At 40.4% G+C, this 19,926-nt stretch overlaps 12 non-coding genes across 12 annotated transcripts; all 12 read right to left on the reverse strand.

The window, feature by feature from the left end:
• Positions 1 to 358: 358 nt before the first annotated feature.
• trnav-cac (transfer RNA valine (anticodon CAC)) lies at positions 359 to 431 on the reverse strand. Its single transcript has one exon. It is a non-coding gene; the product is annotated as a tRNA-Val (tRNA).
• An 885-nt stretch (positions 432 to 1,316) lies between these two features.
• Positions 1,317 to 1,389, reverse strand: trnav-aac (transfer RNA valine (anticodon AAC)). Its single transcript has one exon. It is a non-coding gene; the product is annotated as a tRNA-Val (tRNA).
• A 1,932-nt stretch (positions 1,390 to 3,321) lies between these two features.
• Positions 3,322 to 3,394, reverse strand: trnav-cac (transfer RNA valine (anticodon CAC)). The gene has a single exon. It is a non-coding gene; the product is annotated as a tRNA-Val (tRNA).
• An 885-nt stretch (positions 3,395 to 4,279) lies between these two features.
• Positions 4,280 to 4,352, reverse strand: trnav-aac (transfer RNA valine (anticodon AAC)). The gene has a single exon. It is a non-coding gene; the product is annotated as a tRNA-Val (tRNA).
• A 1,931-nt stretch (positions 4,353 to 6,283) lies between these two features.
• On the reverse strand, positions 6,284 to 6,356 carry trnav-cac (transfer RNA valine (anticodon CAC)). Its single transcript has one exon. It is a non-coding gene; the product is annotated as a tRNA-Val (tRNA).
• An 885-nt stretch (positions 6,357 to 7,241) lies between these two features.
• On the reverse strand, positions 7,242 to 7,314 carry trnav-aac (transfer RNA valine (anticodon AAC)). The gene has a single exon. It is a non-coding gene; the product is annotated as a tRNA-Val (tRNA).
• A 1,931-nt stretch (positions 7,315 to 9,245) lies between these two features.
• On the reverse strand, positions 9,246 to 9,318 carry trnav-cac (transfer RNA valine (anticodon CAC)). The gene has a single exon. It is a non-coding gene; the product is annotated as a tRNA-Val (tRNA).
• An 885-nt stretch (positions 9,319 to 10,203) lies between these two features.
• On the reverse strand, positions 10,204 to 10,276 carry trnav-aac (transfer RNA valine (anticodon AAC)). Its single transcript has one exon. It is a non-coding gene; the product is annotated as a tRNA-Val (tRNA).
• A 1,930-nt stretch (positions 10,277 to 12,206) lies between these two features.
• On the reverse strand, positions 12,207 to 12,279 carry trnav-cac (transfer RNA valine (anticodon CAC)). Its single transcript has one exon. It is a non-coding gene; the product is annotated as a tRNA-Val (tRNA).
• Positions 12,280 to 16,095: 3,816 nt separating this feature from the next.
• trnav-aac (transfer RNA valine (anticodon AAC)) lies at positions 16,096 to 16,168 on the reverse strand. The gene has a single exon. It is a non-coding gene; the product is annotated as a tRNA-Val (tRNA).
• A 1,930-nt stretch (positions 16,169 to 18,098) lies between these two features.
• Positions 18,099 to 18,171, reverse strand: trnav-cac (transfer RNA valine (anticodon CAC)). The gene has a single exon. It is a non-coding gene; the product is annotated as a tRNA-Val (tRNA).
• An 853-nt stretch (positions 18,172 to 19,024) lies between these two features.
• On the reverse strand, positions 19,025 to 19,097 carry trnav-aac (transfer RNA valine (anticodon AAC)). The gene has a single exon. It is a non-coding gene; the product is annotated as a tRNA-Val (tRNA).
• Positions 19,098 to 19,926: the final 829 nt, after the last annotated feature.

Genomic DNA, 19,926 nt, shown 5'->3' on the forward strand with positions numbered 1-19,926 from the left:
AATTAGCATCCAGGATCCAAACAACCTGTTTTATAACATTGCATTGCCTCTGGTTATTGAAAGACATGTCTAAGACTGGTCTATTCATGTATTCTGCAGGCCTATGTATTTGTTTCGTTTTTTTCAGTTATCACTATCTGCCTCTGGTTAATGAAAGACATGTCTAAGACTGGTCTATTCATGTATTCTGCAGGCCTATGTATTTGTTTCGTTTTTTTCAGTTATCACTATCTGCCTCTGGTTATTGAAAGACATGTCTAAGACTGGTCTATTCATGTATTCTGCAGGCCTATGTATTTGTTTCGTTTTTTTCAGTTATGACCCTGTTTCTGTCATCACTATCTGTTTTGTTAAAATTTGTTTCCGCCCGGTTTCGAACCGGGGACCTTTCGCGTGTGAGGCGAACGTGATAACCACTACACTACAGAAACTACAGGAAAATGAGTGGAAGTCATGGAAAATGTTAGGAATGCCCACAAGTCTACCGCCCATAATATCCCAAATAGAGTACCACAGTAGGAGTCATAATAGCCATAAGAACTAGCGGCCGAACAGGGAAATGGTTCCAATCGTTTTTCCACCATTCATATTCCCCACAGGGGATTTTAAAAACAGTTAAAAAAGGCCTGTGTTTCTTGTTGGCTTACCCTGGCATGGTAACCGTGTAATTCTCTCTCGGACAAGGTGACTTTTATAAAAAATATTCGCCTGTATTTACCCCCCCAAAATTAAATGCTAATTAACTGCTAATGTGGCTATCATAAAGAACTACAAATGTATTATTTTAAGTGTTTCTAAAATCCCATATGGGAAAAATGAATGGTGGAAAAATGGTTGGAACCATTTCCCTGTTTGACCGCTAGGTTTTATGGGTATTATGACACCTCCACTGTGGGGCTTTCCCCAGTTTTATTTGACAATTTGTATCATGTTAAATATTAGCCACTATCGGGAGCCACTGTCAGTAACAGCCACATACATTTATTTTGGCATACTTTCATTCCGTTGACCTTTCTTTAATCTGTCACATCCTTGTGAATTGTTCCTGAGGGTTGCTAGCATTAGTGAATCATATTAAGCTAAAGTATTGCAATAATTTGGGACATGTAGCCTATTTGAATCATTATGGAACTCAGACCACACGTAGCAGGAATTTATTCAGAGCGCCCAAGCTAGCCACCCCAGCAGAGTGCGTTACGCGACTTAAAAGGGTAAGTCTGAATAGCAAATACTGAGAAGTGCGTAGGAAAAGCATGAATTCCTAAATTGGGATCGAGCCCTAAGTGAATAGGTGTACTATCTAATTTGTTAAAATCTTTTTCCGCCCGGTCTCGAACCGGGGACCTTTCGCGTGTTAGGCGAACGTGATAACCGCTACACTACGGAAACTGCGTGAGTAGGATACTAAGGGTGTGACTTTGGCTGGGTGGGTGGGTGGGTGGGGCATTTACCGCTCTCAGAACCAAATGAAGTCAGAAATGACTTAGTCCATTAACTAAGCAATAAGGCTTGAGATCCCGGGAATTATCGTGTGAATAACTCCTGAATAAGGGCTGATTCACCGTTTGGATGGTTTGGCTGAGCAGCCGGCTCTTGGAAGAGTCTTGGTGGTTCCAAACTTCTTCCTTTTAAGAATGATGGAAGCCACTGTGTTCTTGGGTACCTTCAATGCTGCAGAAATGTATCGGTACCCTTCCCCACGTCTGTGCCTCGACACAATCCTGTCTCGGAGCTCTAGGGACAATTCCTTCCACCTCATGGCTTAGTTTATGCTCTGACATGCACTGTCAACTGTGGAACCTTATATAGACAGACAGGTGTGTGCCTTTTCAAATCATGACCAATCCATTGAATTTACCACAGGTGGACTCCAATCAAGTTGTAGAAACATCTCAAGGATGATCAATGGAAACAGGATGGACCTGAGCTCAATTTCCAGACTCATAGCAAAGGGTCTGAAAACGTATGTAAATAAGGTATTTTTTAAATCTTTTTTTATGAATTAAAAATGATATGTTATCGCTTTGTCATTATGGGGTATTGTGTGTAGATAGATTTTATTTGACTTAATCCGTTTTCAGAATAAGGCTGTAACGTAACAAAATGTGGAAAAAAGTAAGGGGTCTGAATACTTTCCGAATGCACTGTAGCTATGCAGGCTAGCTACTTTTCCTTTGCTAGCCAGCCAACTAAATCTATCACACAATCACATCAAGCAGCTGAAATGACAGAAAACTGTCTGCACTTTTGTTTGTTTTACCTAGGATTATATTGCCATTTCTTTGGATATATCCATTATAATGAACCTGATAAATGAATTTGCCTGGCTCAGAGAAGCTGTCATTCTGGTCACATTCATACACATCGCACGGTGGAGGTCACCAAAAAAACGGCAACATTGATCCACAGGTTGGAGAGGCAGACAGCAAGGTTTAGACAAACCTCAACTGTTTCAAACCATATGCTAGCCTAGGGGCATTGGGAAATATTGTCTAGACCAGTGATATTTAAAGTCGGGGTCGGGGGGACTGCAGTGGGGATATATATATTCATTATTTAGGAACAAAAAATTATGAGTACAGATTATTGTACGAGACAATATAGAAACGTTTTTGAGAAAGTTAATTAGAAAAAAAGTATTTGATTGGGTAATTGAAGGTTATTTGTTGATGTAAAAAAAAATGTAACGTACCGATTTTAAAGTTGTATTTGGGGTGGGATCACAAGAAATGATTGCAAAAAAATGGGGACCCCAGAAATTCTGGAGGAAAAAATGGTGTCCCTGCTGAAAAGGTTTGAATACCATTGGTCTAGACACATTTTTCCAGGGGAGATGAAGTTTATAAATTGACTGGCTGGGCCGTGGAACAGTGGATGCGCATTTATAAATCTAATGGAACCGCTAACAGGCACTACCTGCAGAATGCTGGGATGGTGGTGCTTCAACTCCCTGCTATTAACCAATTAGCATCCAGGATCCAAACAACCTGTTTTATAACATTGCATTGCCTCTGGTTATTGAAAGACATGTCTAAGACTGGTCTATTCATGTATTCTGCAGGCCTATGTATTTGTTTCGTTTTTTTCAGTTATCACTATCTGCCTCTGGTTAATGAAAGACATGTCTAAGACTGGTCTATTCATGTATTCTGTAGGCCTATGTATTTGTTTAGTTTTTTTTCACTTATCACTATCTGCCTCTGGTTATTGAAAGACATGTCTAAGACTGGTCTATTCATGTATTCTGCAGGCCTATGTATTTGTTTCGTTTTTTTCAGTTATGACCCTGTTTCTGTCATCACTATCTGTTTTGTTAAAATTTGTTTCCGCCCGGTTTCGAACCGGGGACCTTTCGCGTGTGAGGCGAACGTGATAACCACTACACTACAGAAACTACAGGAAAATGAGTGGAAGTCATGGAAAATGTTAGGAATGCCCACAAGTCTACCGCCCATAATATCCCAAATAGAGTACCACAGTAGGAGTCATAATACCCATAAGAACTAGCGGTCGAACAGGGAAATGGTTCCAATCGTTTTTCCACCATTCATATTCCCCACAGGGGATTTTAAAAACAGTTAAAAAAGGCCTGTGTTTCTTGTTGGCTTACCCTGGCATGGTAACCGTGTAATTCTCTCTCGGACAAGGTGACTTTTATAAAAAATATTCGCCTGTATTTACCCCCCCAAAATTACATGCTAATTAACTGCTAATGTGGCTATCATAAAGAACTACAAATGTATTATTTTAAGTGTTTCTAAAATCCCATATGGGAAAAATGAATGGTGGAAAAATGGTTGGAACCATTTCCCTGTTTGACCGCTAGGTTTTATGGGTATTATGACACCTCCACTGTGGGGCTTTCCCCAGTTTTATTTGACAATTTGTATCATGTTAAATATTAGCCACTATCGGGAGCCACTGTCAGTAACAGCCACATACATTTATTTTGGCATACTTTCATTCCGTTGACCTTTCTTTAATCTGTCACATCCTTGTGAATTGTTCCTGAGGGTTGCTAGCATTAGTGAATCATATTAAGCTAAAGTATTGCAATAATTTGGGACATGTAGCCTATTTGAATCATTATGGAACTCAGACCACACGTAGCAGGAATTTATTCAGAGCGCCCAAGCTAGCCACCCCAGCAGAGTGCGTTACGCGACTTAAAAGGGTAAGTCTGAATAGCAAATACTGAGAAGTGCGTAGGAAAAGCATGAATTCCTAAATTGGGATCGAGCCCTAAGTGAATAGGTGTACTATCTAATTTGTTAAAATGTGTTTCCGCCCGGTCTCGAACCGGGGACCTTTCGCGTGTTAGGCGAACGTGATAACCGCTACACTACGGAAACTGCGTGAGTAGGATACTAAGGGTGTGACTTTGGCTGGGTTGGTGGGTGGGTGGGGCATTTATCGCTCTCAGAACCAAATGAAGTCAGAAATGACTTAGTCCATTAACTAAGCAATAAGGCTTGAGATCCCGGGAATTATCATGTGAATAACTCCTGAATAAGGGCTGATTCACCGTAGGGATGGTTTGGCTGAGCAGCCGGCTCTTGGAAGAGTCTTGGTGGTTCCAAACTTCTTCCTTTTAAGAATGATGGAAGCCACTGTGTTCTTGGGTACCTTCAATGCTGCAGAAATGTATCGGTACCCTTCCCCACGTCTGTGCCTCGACACAATCCTGTCTCGGAGCTCTAGGGACAATTCCTTCCACCTCATGGCTTAGTTTATGCTCTGACATGCACTGTCAACTGTGGAACCTTATATAGACAGACAGGTGTGTGCCTTTTCAAATCATGACCAATCCATTGAATTTACCACAGGTGGACTCCAATCAAGTTGTAGAAACATCTCAAGGATGATCAATGGAAACAGGATGGACCTGAGCTCAATTTCCAGACTCATAGCAAAGGGTCTGAAAACATATGTAAATAAGGTATTTTTTAAATCTTTTTTTATGAATTAAAAATGATATGTTATCGCTTTGTCATTATGGGGTATTGTGTGTAGATAGATTTTATTTGACTTAATCCGTTTTCAGAATAAGGCTGTAACGTAACAAAATGTGGAAAAAAGTAAGGGGTCTGAATACTTTCCGAATGCACTGTAGCTATGCAGGCTAGCTACTTTTCCTTTGCGAGCCAGCCAACTAAATCTATCACACAATCACATCAAGCAGCTGAAATGACAGAAAACTGTCTGCACTTTTGTTTGTTTTACCTAGGATTATATTGCCATTTCTTTGGATATATCCATTATAATGAACCTGATAAATGAATTTGCCTGGCTCAGAGAAGCTGTCATTCTGGTCACATTCATACACATCGCACGGTGGAGGTCACCAAAAAAACGGCAACATTGATCCACAGGTTGGAGAGGCAGACAGCAAGGTTTAGACAAACCTCAACTGTTTCAAACCATATGCTAGCCTAGGGGCATTGGGAAATATTGTCTAGACCAGTGATATTTAAAGTCGGGGTCGGGGGGACTGCAGTGGGGATATATATATTCATTATTTAGGAACAAAAAATTATGAGTACAGATTATTGTACGAGACAATATAGAAACGTTTTTGAGAAAGTTAATTAGAAAAAAAGTATTTGATTGGGTAATTGAAGGTTATTTGTTGATGTAAAAAAAAATGTAACGTACCGATTTTAAAGTTGTATTTGGGGTGGGATCACAAGAAATGATTGCAAAAAAATGGGGATCCCAGAAATTCTGGAGGAAAAAATGGTGTCCCTGCTGAAAAGGTTTGAATACCATTGGTCTAGACACATTTTTCCAGGGGAGATGAAGTTTATAAATTGACTGGCTGGGCCGTGGAACAGTGGATGCGCATTTATAAATCTAATGGAACCGCTAACAGGCACTACCTGCAGAATGCTGGGATGGTGGTGCTTCAACTCCCTGGTATTAACCAATTAGCATCCAGGATCCAAACAACCTGTTTTATAACATTGCATTGCCTCTGGTTATTGAAAGACATGTCTAAGACTGGTCTATTCATGTATTCTGCAGGCCTATGTATTTGTTTCGTTTTTTTCAGTTATCACTATCTGCCTCTGGTTAATGAAAGACATGTCTAAGACTGGTCTATTCATGTATTCTGCAGGCCTATGTATTTGTTTCGTTTTTTTCAGTTATCACTATCTGCCTCTGGTTATTGAAAGACATGTCTAAGACTGGTCTATTCATGTATTCTGCAGGCCTATGTATTTGTTTCGTTTTTTTCAGTTATGACCCTGTTTCTGTCATCACTATCTGTTTTGTTAAAATTTGTTTCCGCCCGGTTTCGAACCGGGGACCTTTCGCGTGTGAGGCGAACGTGATAACCACTACACTACAGAAACTACAGGAAAATGAGTGGAAGTCATGGAAAATGTTAGGAATGCCCACAAGTCTACCGCCCATAATATCCCAAATAGAGTACCACAGTAGGAGTCATAATAGCCATAAGAACTAGCGGCCGAACAGGGAAATGGTTCCAATCGTTTTTCCACCATTCATATTCCCCACAGGGGATTTTAAAAACAGTTAAAAAAGGCCTGTGTTTCTTGTTGGCTTACCCTGGCATGGTAACCGTGTAATTCTCTCTCGGACAAGGTGACTTTTATAAAAAATATTCGCCTGTATTTACCCCCCCAAAATTAAATGCTAATTAACTGCTAATGTGGCTATCATAAAGAACTACAAATGTATTATTTTAAGTCTTTCTAAAATCCCATATGGGAAAAATGAATGGTGGAAAAATGGTTGGAACCATTTCCCTGTTTGACCGCTAGGTTTTATGGGTATTATGACACCTCCACTGTGGGGCTTTCCCCAGTTTTATTTGACAATTTGTATCATGTTAAATATTAGCCACTATCGGGAGCCACTGTCAGTAACAGCCACATACATTTATTTTGGCATACTTTCATTCCGTTGACCTTTCTTTAATCTGTCACATCCTTGTGAATTGTTCCTGAGGATTGCTAGCATTAGTGAATCATATTAAGCTAAAGTATTGCAATAATTTGGGACATGTAGCCTATTTGAATCATTATGGAACTCAGACCACACGTAGCAGGAATTTATTCAGAGCGCCCAAGCTAGCCACCCCAGCAGAGTGCGTTACGCGACTTAAAAGGGTAAGTCTGAATAGCAAATACTGAGAAGTGCGTAGGAAAAGCATGAATTCCTAAATTGGGATTGAGCCCTAAGTGAATAGGTGTACTATCTATTTTGTTAAAATGTGTTTCCGCCCGGTCTCGAACCGGGGACCTTTCGCGTGTTAGGCAAACGTGATAACCGCTACACTACGGAAACTGCATGAGTAGCATACTAAGGGTGTGACTTTGGCTGGGTGGGTGGGTGGGTGGGGCATTTATCGCTCTCAGAACCAATTGAAGTCAGAAATGACTTAGTCCATTAACTAAGCAATAAGGCTTGAGATCCCGGGAATTATCGTGTGAATAACTCCTGAATAAGGGCTGATTCACCGTAGGGATGGTTTGGCTGAGCAGCCGGCTCTTGGAAGAGTCTTGGTGGTTCCAAACTTCTTCCTTTTAAGAATGATGGAAGCCACTGTGTTCTTGGGTACCTTCAATGCTGCAGAAATGTATCGGTACCCTTCCCCACGTCTGTGCCTCGACACAATCCTGTCTCGGAGCTCTAGGGACAATTCCTTCCACCTCATGGCTTAGTTTATGCTCTGACATGCACTGTCAACTGTGGAACCTTATATAGACAGACAGGTGTGTGCCTTTTCAAATCATGACCAATCCATTGAATTTACCACAGGTGGACTCCAATCAAGTTGTAGAAACATCTCAAGGATGATCAATGGAAACAGGATGGACCTGAGCTCAATTTCCAGACTCATAGCAAAGGGTCTGAAAACGTATGTAAATAAGGTATTTTTTAAATCTTTTTTTATGAATTAAAAATGATATGTTATCGCTTTGTCATTATGGGGTATTGTGTGTAGATAGATTTTATTTGACTTAATCCGTTTTCAGAATAAGGCTGTAACGTAACAAAATGTGGAAAAAAGTAAGGGGTCTGAATACTTTCCGAATGCACTGTAGCTATGCAGGCTAGCTACTTTTCCTTTGCTAGCCAGCCAACTAAATCTATCACACAATCACATCAAGCAGCTGAAATGACAGAAAACTGTCTGCACTTTTGTTTGTTTTACCTAGGATTATATTGCCATTTCTTTGGATATATCCATTATAATGAACCTGATAAATGAATTTGCCTGGCTCAGAGAAGCTGTCATTCTGGTCACATTCATACACATCGCACGGTGGAGGTCACCAAAAAAACGGCAACATTGATCCACAGGTTGGAGAGGCAGACAGCAAGGTTTAGACAAACCTCAACTGTTTCAAACCATATGCTAGCCTAGGGGCATTGGGAAATATTGTCTAGACCAGTGATATTTAAAGTCGGGGTCGGGGGGACTGCAGTGGGGATATATATATTCATTATTTAGGAACAAAAAATTATGAGTACAGATTATTGTACGAGACAATATAGAAACGTTTTTGAGAAAGTTAATTAGAAAAAAAGTATTTGATTGGGTAATTGAAGGTTATTTGTTGATGTAAAAAAAAATGTAACGTACCGATTTTAAAGTTGTATTTGGGGTGGGATCACAAGAAATGATTGCAAAAAAATGGGGACCCCAGAAATTCTGGAGGAAAAAATGGTGTCCCTGCTGAAAAGGTTTGAATACCATTGGTCTAGACACATTTTTCCAGGGGAGATGAAGTTTATAAATTGACTGGCTGGGCCGTGGAACAGTGGATGCGCATTTATAAATCTAATGGAACCGCTAACAGGCACTACCTGCAGAATGCTGGGATGGTGGTGCTTCAACTCCCTGGTATTAACCAATTAGCATCCAGGATCCAAACAACCTGTTTTATAACATTGCATTGCCTCTGGTTATTGAAAGACATGTCTAAGACTGGTCTATTCATGTATTCTGCAGGCCTATGTATTTGTTTCGTTTTTTTCAGTTATCACTATCTGCCTCTGGTTAATGAAAGACATGTCTAAGACTGGTCTATTCATGTATTCTGCAGGCCTATGTATTTGTTTCGTTTTTTTCAGTTATCACTATCTGCCTCTGGTTATTGAAAGACATGTCTAAGACTGGTCTATTCATGTATTCTGCAGGCCTATGTATTTGTTTCGTTTTTTTCAGTTATGACCCTGTTTCTGTCATCACTATCTGTTTTGTTAAAATTTGTTTCCGCCCGGTTTCGAACCGGGGACCTTTCGCGTGTGAGGCGAACGTGATAACCACTACACTACAGAAACTACAAGAAAAAGAGTGGAAGTCATGGAAAATGTTAGGAATGCCCACAAGTCTACCGCCCATAATATCCCAAATAGAGTACCACAGTAGGAGTCATAATAGCCATAAGAACTAGCGGCCGAACAGGGAAATGGTTCCAATCGTTTTTCCACCATTCATATTCCCCACAGGGGATTTTAAAAACAGTTAAAAAAGGCCTGTGTTTCTTGTTGGCTTACCCTGGCATGGTAACCGTGTAATTCTCTCTCGGACAAGGTGACTTTTATAAAAAATATTCGCCTGTATTTACCCCCCCAAAATTAAATGCTAATTAACTGCTAATGTGGCTATCATAAAGAACTACAAATGTATTATTTTAAGTCTTTCTAAAATCCCATATGGGAAAAATGAATGGTGGAAAAATGGTTGGAACCATTTCCCTGTTTGACCGCTAGGTTTTATGGGTATTATGACACCTCCACTGTGGGGCTTTCCCCAGTTTTATTTGACAATTTGTATCATGTTAAATATTAGCCACTATCGGGAGCCACTGTCAGTAACAGCCACATACATTTATTTTGGCATACTTTCATTCCGTTGACCTTTCTTTAATCTGTCACATCCTTGTGAATTGTTCCTGAGGATTGCTAGCATTAGTGAATCATATTAAGCTAAAGTATTGCAATAATTTGGGACATGTAGCCTATTTGAATCATTATGGAACTCAGACCACACGTAGCAGGAATTTATTCAGAGCGCCCAAGCTAGCCACCCCAGCAGAGTGCGTTACGCGACTTAAAAGGGTAAGTCTGAATAGCAAATACTGAGAAGTGCGTAGGAAAAGCATGAATTCCTAAATTGGGATTGAGCCCTAAGTGAATAGGTGTACTATCTATTTTGTTAAAATGTGTTTCCGCCCGGTCTCGAACCGGGGACCTTTCGCGTGTTAGGCAAACGTGATAACCGCTACACTACGGAAACTGCATGAGTAGCATACTAAGGGTGTGACTTTGGCTGGGTGGGTGGGTGGGTGGGGCATTTATCGCTCTCAGAACCAATTGAAGTCAGAAATGACTTAGTCCATTAACTAAGCAATAAGGCTTGAGATCCCGGGAATTATCGTGTGAATAACTCCTGAATAAGGGCTGATTCACCGTAGGGATGGTTTGGCTGAGCAGCCGGCTCTTGGAAGAGTCTTGGTGGTTCCAAACTTCTTCCTTTTAAGAATGATGGAAGCCACTGTGTTCTTGGGTACCTTCAATGCTGCAGAAATGTATCGGTACCCTTCCCCACGTCTGTGCCTCGACACAATCCTGTCTCGGAGCTCTAGGGACAATTCCATCCACCTCATGGCTTAGTTTATGCTCTGACATGCACTGTCAACTGTGGAACCTTATATAGACAGACAGGTGTGTGCCTTTTCAAATCATGACCAATCCATTGAATTTACCACAGGTGGACTCCAATCAAGTTGTAGAAACATCTCAAGGATGATCAATGGAAACAGGATGGACCTGAGCTCAATTTCCAGACTCATAGCAAAGGGTCTGAAAACGTATGTAAATAAGGTATTTTTTAAATCTTTTTTTATGAATTAAAAATGATATGTTATCGCTTTGTCATTATGGGGTATTGTGTGTAGATAGATTTTATTTGACTTAATCCGTTTTCAGAATAAGGCTGTAACGTAACAAAATGTGGAAAAAAGTAAGGGGTCTGAATACTTTCCGAATGCACTGTAGCTATGCAGGCTAGATACTTTTCCTTTGCTAGCCAGCCAACTAAATCTATCACACAATCACATCAAGCAGCTGAAATGACAGAAAACTGTCTGCACTTTTGTTTGTTTTACCTAGGATTATATTGCCATTTCTTTGGATATATCCATTATAATGAACCTGATAAATGAATTTGCCTGGCTCAGAGAAACTGTCATTCTGGTCACATTCATACACATCGCACGGTGGAGGTCACCAAAAAAACGGCAACATTGATCCACAGGTTGGAGAGGCAGACAGCAAGGTTTAGACAAACCTCAACTGTTTCAAACCATATGCTAGCCTAGGGGCATTGGGAAATATTGTCTAGACCAGTGATATTTAAAGTCGGGGTCGGGGGGACTGCAGTGGGGATATATATATTCATTATTTAGGAACAAAAAATTATGAGTACAGATTATTGTACGAGACAATATAGAAACGTTTTTGAGAAAGTTAATTAGAAAAAAAGTATTTGATTGGGTAATTGAAGGTTATTTGTTGATGTAAAAAAAAATGTAACGTACCGATTTTAAAGTTGTATTTGGGGTGGGATCACAAGAAATGATTGCAAAAAAATGGGGACCCCAGAAATTCTGGAGGAAAAAATGGTGTCCCTGCTGAAAAGGTTTGAATACCATTGGTCTAGACACATTTTTCCAGGGGAGATGAAGTTTATAAATTGACTGGCTGGGCCGTGGAACAGTGGATGCGCATTTATAAATCTAATGGAACCGCTAACAGGCACTACCTGCAGAATGCTGGGATGGTGGTGCTTCAACTCCCTGCTATTAACCAATTAGCATCCAGGATCCAAACAACCTGTTTTATAACATTGCATTGCCTCTGGTTATTGAAAGACATGTCTAAGACTGGTCTATTCATGTATTCTGCAGGCCTATGTATTTGTTTCGTTTTTTTCAGTTATCACTATCTGCCTCTGGTTAATGAAAGACATGTCTAAGACTGGTCTATTCATGTATTCTGTAGGCCTATGTATTTGTTTCGTTTTTTTCAGTTATCACTATCTGCCTCTGGTTAATGAAAGACATGTCTAAGACTGGTCTATTCATGTATTCTGCAGGCCTATGTATTTGTTTCGTTTTTTCAGTTATGACCCTGTTTCTGTCATCACTATCTGTTTTGTTAAAATTTGTTTCCGCCCGGTTTCGAACCGGGGACCTTTCGCGTGTGAGGTGAACGTGATAACCACTACACTACGGAAACTGCGAGAGAAAGAGTGGAAGTCATGGAAAATGTTAGGAATGCCCACAAGTCTACCGCCCATAATATCCCAAATAGAGTACCACAGTAGGAGTCATAATACCCATAAGAACTAGCGGTCGAACAGGGAAATGGTTCCAATCGTTTTTCCACCATTCATATTCCCCACAGGGGATTTTAAAACTATTCAAAAAGGCCTGTGTTTCTTGTTGGCTTACCCTGGCATGGTAACCGTGTAATTCTCTCTAGGACAAGGTGACTTTTATAAAAAATGCTAATTAACTGCTAATGTGGCTATCATAAAGAACTACAAATGTATTATTTTAAGTGTTTCTAAAATCCCATATGGGAAAAATGAATGGTGGAAAAATGGTTGGAACCATTTCCCTGTTTGACCGCTAGGTTTTATGGGTATTATGACACCTCCACTGTGGGGCTTTCCCCAGTTTTATTTGACAATTTGTATCATGTTAAATATTAGCCACTATCGGGAGCCACTGTCAGTAACAGCCACATACATTTATTTTGGCATACTTTCATTCCGTTGACCTTTCTTTAATCTGTCACATCCTTGTGAATTGTTCCTGAGGGTTGCTAGCATTAGTGAATCATATTAAGCTAAAGTATTGCAATAATTTGGGACATGTAGCCTATTTGAATCATTATGGAACTCAGACCACACGTAGCAGGAATTTATTCAGAGCGCCCAAGCTAGCCACCCCAGCAGAGTGCGTTACGCGACTTAAAAGGGTAAGTCTGAATAGCAAATACTGAGAAGTGCGTAGGAAAAGCATGAATTCCTAAATTGGGATCGAGCCCTAAGTGAATAGGTGTACTATCTAATTTGTTAAAATGTGTTTCCGCCCGGTCTCGAACCGGGGACCTTTCCCGTGTTAGGCAAACGTGATAACCGCTACACTACAGAAACTGCCTGAGTAGCATACTAAGGGTGTGACTTTGGCTGGGTGGGTGGGTGGGTGGGGCATTTATCGCTCTCAGAACCAAATGAAGTCAGAAATGACTTAGTCCATTAACTAAGCAATAAGGCTTGAGATCCCGGGAATTATCGTGTGAATAACTCCTGAATAAGGGCTGATTCACCGTAGGGATGGTTTGGCTGAGCAGCCGGCTCTTGGAAGAGTCTTGGTGGTTCCAAACTTCTTCCTTTTAAGAATGATGGAAGCCACTGTGTTCTTGGGTACCTTCAATGCTGCAGAAATGTATCGGTACCCTTCCCCACGTCTGTGCCTCGACACAATCCTGTCTCGGAGCTCTAGGGACAATTCCTTCCACCTCATGGCTTAGTTTATGCTCTGACATGCACTGTCAACTGTGGAACCTTATATAGACAGACAGGTGTGTGCCTTTTCAAATCATGACCAATCCATTGAATTTACCACAGGTGGACTCCAATCAAGTTGTAGAAACATCTCAAGGATGATCAATGGAAACAGGATGGACCTGAGCTCAATTTCCAGACTCATAGCAAAGGGTCTGAAAACGTATGTAAATAAGGTATTTTTTAAATCTTTTTTTATGAATTAAAAATGATATGTTATCGCTTTGTCATTATGGGGTATTGTGTGTAGATAGATTTTATTTGACTTAATCCGTTTTCAGAATAAGGCTGTAACGTAACAAAATGTGGAAAAAAGTAAGGGGTCTGAATACTTTCCGAATGCACTGTAGCTATGCAGGCTAGCTACTTTTCCTTTGCTAGCCAGCCAACTAAATCTATCACACAATCACATCAAGCAGCTGAAATGACAGAAAACTGTCTGCACTTTTGTTTGTTTTACCTAGGATTATATTGCCATTTCTTTGGATATAGCCATTATAATGACCCTGATAAATGAATTTTCCTGGCTCAGAGAAGCTGTCATTCTGGTCACATTCATACACATCGCACGTTGGAGGTCACCAAAAAAACGGCAACATTGATCCACAGGTTGGAGAGGCAGACAGCAAGGTTTAGACAAACCTCAACTGTTTCAAACCATATGCTAGCCTAGGGGCATTGGGAAATATTGTCTAGACCAGTGATATTTAAAGTCGGGGTCGGGGGGACTGCAGTGGGGATATATATATTCATTATTTAGGAACAAAAAATTATGAGTACAGATTATTGTACGAGACAATATAGAAACGTTTTTGAGAAAGTTAATTAGAAAAAAAGTATTTGATTGGGTAATTGAAGGTTATTTGTTGATGTAAAAAAAAATGTAACGTACCGATTTTAAAGTTGTATTTGGGGTGGGATCACAAGAAATGATTGCAAAAAAATGGGGACCCCAGAAATTCTGGAGGAAAAAATGGTGTCCCTGCTGAAAAGGTTTGAATACCATTGGTCTAGACACATTTTTCCAGGGGAGATGAAGTTTATAAATTGACTGGCTGGGCCGTGGAACAGTGGATGCGCATTTATAAATCTAATGGAACCGCTAACAGGCACTACCTGCAGAATGCTGGGATGGTGGTGCTTCAACTCCCTGCTATTAACCAATTAGCATCCAGAATCCAAACAACCTGTTTTATAACATTGCATTGCCTCTGGTTATTGAAAGACATGTCTAAGACTGGTCCATTCATGTATTCTGCAGGCCTATGTATTTGTTTCGTTTTTTTTCAGTTATCACTATCTGCCTCTGGTTAATGAAAGACATGTCTAAGACTGGTCTATTCATGTATTCTGTAGGCCTATGTATTTGTTTAGTTTTTTTTCACTTATCACTATCTGCCTCTGGTTATTGAAAGACATGTCTAAGACTGGTCTATTCATGTATTCTGCAGGCCTATGTATTTGTTTCGTTTTTTTCAGTTATGACCCTGTTTCTGTCATCACTATCTGTTTTGTTAAAATTTGTTTCCGCCCGGTTTCGAACCGGGGACCTTTCTCGTGTGGGGCGAACGTGATAACCACTAGACTACAGAAACTACAAGAAAAAGAGTGGAAGTCATGGAAAATGTTAGGAATGCCCACAAGTCTACCGCCCATAATATCCCAAATAGAGTACCACAGTAGGATTCATAATACCCATAAGAACTAGCGGTCGAACAGGGAAATGGTTCCAATCGTTTTTCCACCATTCATATTCCCCACAGGGGATTTTAAAAACAGTTAAAAAAGGCCTGTGTTTCTTGTTGGCTTACCCTGGCATGGTAACCGTGTAATTCTCTCTAGGACAAGGTGACTTTTATAAAAAATATTCGGCTGTATTTACCCCCCCAAAATTAAATGCTAATTAACTGCTAATGTGGCTATCATAAAGAACTACAAATGTATTATTTTAAGTGTTTCTAAAATCCCATATGGGAAAAATGAATGGTGGAAAAATGGTTGGAACCATTTCCCTGTTTGACCGCTAGGTTTTATGGGTATTATGACACCTCCACTGTGGGGCTTTCCCCAGTTTTATTTGACAATTTGTATCATGTTAAATATTAGCCACTATCGGGAGCCACTGTCAGTAACAGCCACATACATTTATTTTGGCATACTTTCATTCCGTTGACCTTTCTTTAATCTGTCACATCCTTGTGAATTGTTCCTGAGGGTTGCTAGCATTAGTGAATCATATTAAGCTAAAGTATTGCAATAATTTGGGACATGTAGCCTATTTGAATCATTATGGAACTCAGACCACACGTAGCAGGAATTTATTCAGAGCGCCCAAGCTAGCCACCCCAGCAGAGTGCGTTACGCGACTTAAAAGGGTAAGTCTGAATAGCAAATACTGAGAAGTGCGTAGGAAAAGCATGAATTCCTAAATTGGGATCGAGCCCTAAGTGAATAGGCTTACTGTCTAATTTGTTAAAATGTGTTTCCGCCCGGTCTCGAACCGGGGACCTTTCGCGTGTTAGGCGAACGTGATAACCACTACACTACGGAAACTGCGTGAGTAGGATACTAAGGGTGTGACTTTGGCTGGGTTGGTGGGTGGGTGGGGCATTTATCGCTCTCAGAACCAAATGAAGTCAGAAATGACTTAGTCCATTAACTAAGCAATCAGCCTTGAGATCCCGGGAATTATCGTGTGAATAACTCCTGAATAAGGGCTGATTCACCGTAGGGATGGTTTGGCTGAGCAGCCGGCTCTTGGAAGAGTCTTGGTGGTTCCAAACTTCTTCCTTTTAAGAATGATGGAAGCCACTGTGTTCTTGGGTACCTTCAATGCTGCAGAAATGTATCGGTACCCTTCCCCACGTCTGTGCCTCGACACAATCCTCTCTCGGAGCTCTAGGGACAATTCCTTCCACCTCATGGCTTAGTTTATGCTCTGACATGCACTGTCAACTGTGGAACCTTATATAGACAGACAGGTGTGTGCCTTTTCAAATCATGACCAATCCATTGAATTTACCACAGGTGGACTCCAATCAAGTTGTAGAAACATCTCAAGGATGATCAATGGAAACAGGATGGACCTGAGCTCAATTTCCAGACTCATAGCAAAGGGTCTGAAAACGTATGTAAATAAGGTATTTTTTAAATCTTTTTTTATGAATTAAAAATGATATGTTATCGCTTTGTCATTATGGGGTATTGTGTGTAGATAGATTTTATTTGACTTAATCCGTTTTCAGAATAAGGCTGTAACGTAACAAAATGTGGAAAAAAGTAAGGGGTCTGAATATTTTCTGAATGCACTGTAGCTATGCAGGCTAGCTACTTTTCCTTTGCTAGCCAGCCAACTAAATCTATCAGACAATCACATCAAGCAGCTGAAATGACAGAAAACTGTCTGCACTTTTGTTTGTTTTACCTAGGATTATATTGCCATTTCTTTGGATATATCCATTATAATGACCCTGATAAATTAATTTGCCTGGCTCAGAGAAGCTGTCATTCTGGTCACATTCATACACATCGCACGGTGGAGGTCATCAAAAAAACAGCAACATTGATCCACAGGTTGGAGAGGCAGACAGCAAGGTTTAGACAAACCTCAACTGTTTCAAACCATATGCTAGCCTAGGGGCATTGGGAAATATTGTCTAGACCAGTGATATTTAAAGTCGGGGTCGGGGGACTGCAGTGGGGATATATATATTTATTATTTAGGAACAAAAAATTACGAGTACAGATTATTGTACGAGACAATATAGAAACGTTTTTGAGAAAGTTAATTAGAAAAAAAGTATTTGATTGGGTAATTGAAGGTTATTTGTTGATGTAAAAAAAAATGTAACATACCGATTTTAAAGTTGTATTTGGGGTGGGATCACAAGAAATGATTGCAAAAAATGGGGACCCCAGAAATTCTGGAGGAAAAAATGGTGTCCCTGCTGAAAAGGTTTGAATACCATTGGTCTAGACACATTTTTCCAAGGGAGATGAAGTTTATAAATTGACTGGCTGGGCCGTGGGACAGTGGATGCGCATTTATAAATCTAATGGAACCGCTAACAGGCACTACCCGCAGAATGCTGGGATGGTGGTGCTTCAACTCCCTGCTATTAACCAATTAGCATCCAGGATCCAAACAACCTGTTTTATAACATTGCATTGCCTCTGGTTATTGAAAGACATGTCTAAGACTGGTCTATTCATGTATTCTGCAGGCCTATGTATTTGTTTCGTTTTTTTTCAGTTATCACTATCTGCCTCTGGTTAATGAAAGACATGTCTAAGACTGGTCTATTCATGTATTCTGTAGGCCTATGTATTTGTTTCGTTTTTTTCAGTTATCACTATCTGCCTCTGGTTAATGAAAGACATGTCTAAGACTGGTCTATTCATGTATTCTGCAGGCCTATGTATTTGTTTCGTTTTTTTCAGTTATGACCCTGTTTCTGTCATCACTATCTGTTTTGTTAAAATTTGTTTCCGCCCGGTTTCGAACCGGGGACCTTTCGCGTGTGAGGCGAACGTGATAACCACTACACTACGGAAACTGCAAGAGAAAGAGTGGAAGTCATGGAAAATGTTAGGAATGCCCACAAGTCTACCGCCCATAATATCCCAAATAGAGTACCACAGTAGGAGTCATAATACCCATAAGAACTAGCGGTCGAACAGGGAAATGGTTCCAATCGTTTTTCCACCATTCATATTCCCCACAGGGGATTTTAAAAACAGTTCAAAAAGGCCTGTGTTTCTTGTTGGCTTACCCTGGCATGGTAACCGTGTAATTCTCTCTAGGACAAGGTGACTTTTATAAAAAATGCTAATTAACTGCTAATGTGGCTATCATAAAGAACTACAAATGTATTATTTTAAGTGTTTCTAAAATCCCATATGGGAAAAATGAATGGTGGAAAAATGGTTGGAACCATTTCCCTGTTTGACCGCTAGGTTTTATGGGTATTATGACACCTCCACTGTGGGGCTTTCCCCAGTTTTATTTGACAATTTGTATCATGTTAAATATTAGCCACTATCGGGAGCCACTGTCAGTAACAGCCACATACATTTATTTTGGCATACTTTCATTCCGTTGACCTTTCTTTAATCTGTCACATCCTTGTGAATTGTTCCTGAGGGTTGCTAGCATTAGTGAATCATATTAAGCTAAAGTATTGCAATAATTTGGGACATGTAGCCTATTTGAATCATTATGGAACTCAGACCACACGTAGCAGGAATTTATTCAGAGCGCCCAAGCTAGCCACCCCAGCAGAGTGCGTTACGCGACTTAAAAGGGTAAGTCTGAATAGCAAATACTGAGAAGTGCGTAGGAAAAGCATGAATTCCTAAATTGGGATCGAGCCCTAAGTGAATAGGTGTACTATCTAATTTGTTAAAATGTGTTTCCGCCCGGTCTCGAACCGGGGACCTTTCGCGTGTTAGGCGAACGTGATAACCGCTACACTACGGAAACTGCATGAGTAGCATACTAAGGGTGTGACTTTGGCTGGGTGGGTGGGTGGGTGGGGCATTTATCGCTCTCAGAACCAAATGAAGTCAGAAATGACTTAGTCCATTAACTAAGCAATAAGGCTTGAGATCCCGGGAATTATCGTGTGAATAACTCCTGAATAAGGGCTGATTCACCGTAGGGATGGTTTGGCTGAGCAGCCGGCTCTTGGAAGAGTCTTGGTGGTTCCAAACTTCTTCCTTTTAAGAATGATGGAAGCCACTGTGTTCTTGGGTACCTTCAATGCTGCAGAAATGTATCGGTACCCTTCCCCACGTCTGTGCCTCGACACAATCCTGTCTCGGAGCTCTAGGGACAATTCCTTCCACCTCATGGCTTAGTTTATGCTCTGACATGCACTGTCAACTGTGGAACCTTATATAGACAGACAGGTGTGTGCCTTTTCAAATCATGACCAATCCATTGAATTTACCACAGGTGGACTCCAATCAAGTTGTAGAAACATCTCAAGGATGATCAATGGAAACAGGATGGACCTGAGCTCAATTTCCAGACTCATAGCAAAGGGTCTGAAAACGTATGTAAATAAGGTATTTTTTAAATCTTTTTTTATGAATTAAAAATGATATGTTATCGCTTTGTCATTATGGGGTATTGTGTGTAGATAGATTTTATTTGACTTAATCCGTTTTCAGAATAAGGCTGTAACGTAACAAAATGTGGAAAAAAGTAAGGGGTCTGAATACTTTCCGAATGCACTGTAGCTATGCAGGCTAGCTACTTTTCCTTTGCTAGCCAGCCAACTAAATCTATCACACAATCACATCAAGCA

The sequence above is a fragment of the Salmo salar genome, chromosome 14 (genome assembly GCF_965601325.2).
Source record: "Salmo salar chromosome 14, fSalSal1, whole genome shotgun sequence".
NCBI lineage: Eukaryota > Metazoa > Chordata > Actinopteri > Salmoniformes > Salmonidae > Salmo > Salmo salar.